At 40.3% G+C, this 6,150-nt stretch overlaps 2 pseudogenes; both read left to right on the plus strand.

The window, feature by feature from the left end:
* The first annotated feature begins 261 nt into the window (after positions 1 to 261).
* Positions 262 to 3,842, plus strand: LOC149148617 (putative GTP diphosphokinase RSH1, chloroplastic pseudogene; annotated as a pseudogene).
* Positions 3,843 to 4,420: 578 nt separating this feature from the next.
* Positions 4,421 to 5,902, plus strand: LOC149148618 (protein PLASTID TRANSCRIPTIONALLY ACTIVE 14-like; annotated as a pseudogene).
* The last annotated feature ends 248 nt before the right edge of the window (positions 5,903 to 6,150 follow it).

A 6,150-nucleotide genomic window follows, 5' to 3' on the forward strand; every position in this document is an offset into this window, starting at 1 on the left:
GGGCACCCTCAAACCCTTGAGTGGTATTGAAGGGTGAGCACCCGATGCCACTCATTGAGCAACACGTAACAACGAGGAGGAGAGAGGAAACCGCTACTGGTCAACCTGAAATCCCTTACAGTCATTGGATCTAGCGCATGTAGATCAACGGTTGTGGTTTGTCGTGAAAGTTGATTGATCCAACCAACGATAACCGTCGGATTGAGCGCCAGATCAATGGCCAAGATCTAATCGCAAATCACATTAGAGTGAGGTCAAGGGATGGCGGAGTTAGAATTTCAATTCACTGATGAGGGATTTAGTGACACACAAATAGTCGTTGGATCGGAAACTGGAATCAATGGTGGAGATTGGGCCGATCGGAGATCAGTGATTGAAGAGCACCATGGATCGCCGATGGACCGGGAGTGCGGACCCGCCGATATTTATTATCGCGGGTGTAAAAGATTTGAAGTTCGGCCTTTTGGGTGTTGAGCAAGAATTCCTTTGTCTTCTGATATCATGATCAGTTCCAGTTTTTAAAAGGAAACCCGATAAAGTGATGTGATCGGGTTTTAAGGCTTTAAGCCTCATTTGAATGCTTCCAATAGGTTTTTTGGGCCATAACCCACAGGCAGATGTTTTTTTTACAGCGCCTTTGTAGTCTTGTTCGGGATTTTCACAGCTTTTGGAGTTTGGTTTGGGTTTTTCCAGCCCAAATGCCTGTTAAATTTTGTCAGAGCTAGTGCTTCTCTTTGTACATTATGTATTTTTCTAGATTAATGGAAGGTCCCACTCTTACTTCATCAAGAAAAGGAAAATGTCATTCAACCAAATGTAAAGACTAACTCTAGTTGTAGGAATGTAAAGACTTTGCTACTTGTGGAAGTTAGAAATACTAACCTACTTGCAGAATGTAAACCCTATTATACTTGCAGAAATGTAAATCATTAGTCTAATTGCAAAATATGAAAAAGTTGCTTTGAAAAGGAAATTAATCTATCAACAAGAGTGCTTGTAACTAAAACCCTAAGAAAGCATGAATTCAAGAATCAAGCCTAATCTACTTTGCATTGATGAATCACCCTTTTTATCACTATTTTCAAGGAAACTTAACTTTAGTGACAGATTCCATGTGCATTTCATAAGAAAACTATCAATACTATTCAGATTTGGAAATCTGTAGTCTAACCCCAATTACAGATTTATACTTGTAGTAAAGGAAAGGCAGGTCTAAAGTGGCCTTTGGTCCTCCTCAATCATGGCTTCAAAGCTTTTGGGCCATTATTCAAGCCTAAGAGACATAAATCTAGCTTTTAGTTAAAATTTGGTCAAGTTTTGATAATTCTATAGGATGCTATAATATTGCTGCAAGATTGTTATGGGATGTTACACGATTGCTCTATTTTGCTACAAGATTGGATCTATGAGCATAGCGAGGGTGGAAAACGTGTTTTGAATGTGTTAAACGGTATATGAGGGTGTATGATGGTTGTATGAGGCCTCTTCCAAGTCTAGCACTTCTCAGAGGCCCATTTTGCACAAAATCAAATGCTCACAATATCCTTCAATGTTGTTTCGGTAGCAGAGTTTTGAGGGAAATGTGAGATGAATCGGAAGAGGTTGATTATGACAAGAGAGATGTAGGATGAGAATTGCAACCCTAAAAGACACTGGTAGTACCTGTAGACCAACAATCAATCTAGTTTTGTAATTGAAAAGAATTCCAAACTAAGGATCAAATTGTAGCAAAATGAACTTGACAAGAAAGGATGAGTTGAATTTGATGAAAACAAATAGGAAAGGGTGAGTTAAATTTTATTTCGTTAAGAGTAAATCTATCTTGCAACATGCATATAACCTGTTAGAGTCGGCCTTGCTAGTCCTCTGTCAGATCAAAACTCTTTTTGCATTTCATTTTTAGGTGTCTCGCTCGATTCACTCAGTTGCCTTCCGCTAGGGGCATGCCATAATCTGATGGAAGGGTCTTGTCAGTCATTTCCCCTCATGCCTTATCCTACTGGTTTAGGTCTGTTTGTCAAATCATTTTAAAGGTCATTTACGGTCCTGTTCTAAATCTCTTGGTCAGCAAAGAGTTATTAGGTCTAGGGTTTAGTTGATTCAGTCCTCAAAATGTCCAATAAAGCCAGCAGGCCAGAGGGAAGTTTGGATTTTCATCATTAATATTGCTCAGGGATGATTCCTCTTCAAAACTCTATTTTGAAGAGGAAATTGTCAAATTGATTGTTTGTAATGAGTATGTCTTTTTAGAGGTCCTCCGTCATGAATTACTTCAACTGCAGCCTTGGTTATCCTTCGCTAAGACATGCCACCATCCCTGCAAAATACAACAAAGAGATTCATTATTCAGTCCAAGATCAAAAACAGAGTTCATTGTAAGAAGTGTCAAAGTCTTCAAATAGTGGGTTTGTAAGAAGCAAAATCAAATTCTCAACTATGTAAGGTAAATCCATTGTTTTTACAACCCATCTGCATGCCAAAGATATCAAAGAAGCCCAAGTGAAATGTGGAGGAGCAAAATTGAGTCTAAAGGCCGGAATTATGGAGAAATGTTGAGCACGGCGCACTGGGCAGAGTGCGTGGTGCACAGAGCTGGAACAGAAAATTTTTGCCTCTGCTCTATAAAAACTCGAATTCCTTGCTCCAAATAAATTTGTAAGGCTGTGAAACGCTTTTGGACAGTGTTTGGTGCAATTGGATAAGGAGAGTGTAGTGAATTTTGTTGAGTTTATCAAAGAAAGCAAAATTTCCACTGAGGACCGTGGATGGAACTGCTGCTGTACAGTATCTTTTGAGGCTGTGAATGTTTGTAAAGTTATAAAACTTGATACAGGCAGCAGATCTAACTGTAGCATTTTATCATGTGCTTGGAAGGCACTGAGGGTGTTGAGTGGATCTTTTGCTAGCACAACACAATCTCGACCTTCGTCAGCAGATGGTGATGGACTGCGCAAAGCTGGGGAAAGAAATAGAAGTCATCAATGTGCTAGATATGTTGCGTGTAGTGATGACATTCCTTTCACGGGAGAATCTTGTAGCAAGCATGTTGATAATGTTACTCATTTGAAAACTTATAGACTAAGGTTAAGGACAAGAGCTCATATGAGATGGAGAGCATGCTATTCATCTAATTCCAATCCAGAGTATCCTGATACAGTTACTGTTAAAACACTGTGGGAGGTTCTGAAACCGACTATTTCATATCTGTCATCTGCACATCTGCAATTGGTCAAAGATGCTCTTAAGTTAGCCTTTGAAGCTCACGATGGGCAGAAGTGGATAAGTGGGGAGCCGTTCATCATACATCCAGTAGAAGTTGCCCGTATCCTTGGCGAGCTTGAATTAGATTGGGAATCAATTGCAGCTGGCCTCTTACATGATACTGTGGAAGACAGTAATGTTGTTACTTTTGAAAGGATAGAAGAAGAATTTGGTCCAGTTGTACGTCGCGTTGTCGAAGGAGAAAGAAAGGTTTCCAAGCTTGGTTACACAACATGCGTACTCTGCCTCACATGCCGCCACATAAACAACGTAGCATCGCTTCAGAAACATTGAAGATTTTTGCGCCTTTGGCTAAGTTGTTAGGGATGTACCAAATCAAGTCAGAGCTTGAAACATTATCCTTCATGTATACAAATCCAGATAAATTTGCTGACCTGAAAAGAAGAGTTGAACAACTAAACAAAGAACAGGAAAAGGAACTTTCTGAGGCAAAAAGAATTTTGGGTGCAACAGTTATTGATTATGCTTATCCAGTACATACAGAGATTGGCAACAAAATGATAGCTGCAAAAGTTAACGGGAAATCCTGTGTCCCCAATGCATGCGCTTGCAAATGTTGAAGTTGTGGAGGTAATCACTTATGATGGTCCCTCAAGCAAAATAGTTTTCCATCGGCATCAACAGTGGCTACAATATGCAAGGACTCGAAGTGCCCGTCATAAGATAATGAAATTTCTGAGGGAGCAGGTGCGGCGCATCCACTGTGCGTGGCGCACAGAGCCTGAGTTTATAGTGTAATTTCCAACGGGCGCGGCGCACCCACAGAGCGCGGCACACAAGAGAGAGCCTGAATGCTGGGATGGAACCAAGATACAATGTTGAGATCGTTGCAAGGAACTATTAGTACTCAATATATAGAAAGAACGAGAGATCGCCCGCATCTTATCCTCTACCATGGATACTGTCGACATGCTAACACAATCTATGAACCCACTCATGGCATCCTGGGACCCGTCCACGTCAAATCCACGGTGCATACGCATTCAGTCTGCCTTATGGAGAACCACCTGCGAGCCCAGAAGAGATAATTTTGGGCGTTTACAGTGCTGTGTTTTGTCTTGTCCATGAGTCAAAATCTCCCACAGTGAGCCTTGTTTTCTGAGCAAGTTCAGAAATTTCTGCTCTGATAAAAAAAGGCATGAAAAGCAAAGCTTTTCATCTTTTAAATTTACAATTCAAGCCTCTGACAAGAAGAAAAAGGCCTTAATCTCTTCTCCTACAGATTAATCTTTACCACCTTCTGAGAAGAAATTGGAGCCAGTGGATCCTGATTTTTATAGGATCAGCTATAGTAAATGTTTTCGTGCTTATGGAGTAGAATTCAAGGAGGAACCTGATGGCATTGGAGTTTATGCTGCAAGAGACGTGCCACATCTTCGCAGACCTAGGGTGATTATGGAGGTTCCCATGGAATTGATGCTTATAGTCAGTAAGAACCTTCCTTGGATGTTCTTCCCAGACATTGTGCCATTAGGGCATCCTATATTTGACGTTATTAACTCCACAGATCCTGAGGCTGACTGGGACTTGAGGTTGGCTTGTCTCCTTTTGTTGGCTTTCGACATCAAGGATAATTTCTGGCAGCTTTATGGTGACTTTTTACCTAGTGTTGAGGAGGAAATTTCTTGAACTACAAGATGAAAATTTGGCTAGCATGATTAGAATGCAGCAACAACGTACAAGGAACTTTTGGAGAGAACACTGGTGTGCAGATGCTCCATTTAAACTGAAGCGCCTTGCTCGTGACCATGAACGTTTTCTTTGGGCAGTAAGTATTGCACAATCACGTTGCATTACAATGACTATGACAATTGGGGCCAAAGTCCAGGAGGCCAATATGCTAATTCCATATGCTGACATGATGAATCATTCATTTAACCCAAATTGTTCATATCAATGGTGTAAGAAAGATCAAATGCTAGAAGTGGTCATCAATGCTGGACAATCCATAAAGGCAGGAGATGAGATGACATTCAGTTATATGGAGAAAGATGCGAAATGATGTATGCATGGCAAGATATGGCTTTTCATCTCCTGTGAATCCATGGGATGTGGTAGAATTTTCAGGGGAAGCAAAAATACATTTGGATTCTTTCCTTTCAGATTTCAATATTGCAGGGTTGGCAGATGAATTCTATCATAATGATTCATCACCCGATAGACAAGATAGCTTTGTTGATGGTGCCATATTAGCAGCAGCAAGAAACTTACCAAGCTGGTCGGAAGGGGATTTGCCTTTCCTCCCAAGTATAGAAAAGACAACTATTGAAGAGCTTCAGAAGGAATGCTGGATAATATTGGGAACGTTTCCTACCACTGTTGATCAAGATCTCAATATTTTAGAAGCTGACTCCAATGGTAGTAACAAAATTCGTGAAAGCGCAATCAAATACTGGATTCATCGGAAGCAACTAATAAAAAAGATTATTGAATCTCTATCACTGTACATGGAAAGGATATTGTTTTGACCAGTCAGAAATTTCAACTTTCAGCATTCCGAGCTAATGTTTGAATTCAAAAGTTGTGCCTAGGATCTATTAATATTCATCTTGATAACAATCAAGGAAACCAATGTGGCTGCATTTCATTATCTTGTGCACTAGGAGAGGTAGAGAAGAAAGGACCCATTGATAATATTATAAGGTATTCTCGAGCTTAGCAAATTTCCAGCTGGGATCATCCATTGACACGTCTTCCCCTTTATTAAAGGCAAAAGAGCTAAATACAAAACCATTTTTATGAAGAATTAGTTTTCATCAAACGCCAAAAGGTAAGAAAACAAGATGGCTCAGGAGTTGAACGGTCCTTCTATGGTGAACAGCTCAGATTAGTTTCACGGCAATCGACTCATTCTGAACGCGTGTAACT

This window comes from Pinus tabuliformis, chromosome 9 (assembly GCF_031772625.1).
Source record: "Pinus tabuliformis cultivar Carrire ecotype Pingquan chromosome 9, CPIR1, whole genome shotgun sequence".
In the NCBI taxonomy this organism is placed as follows: domain Eukaryota; kingdom Viridiplantae; phylum Streptophyta; class Pinopsida; order Pinales; family Pinaceae; genus Pinus; species Pinus tabuliformis.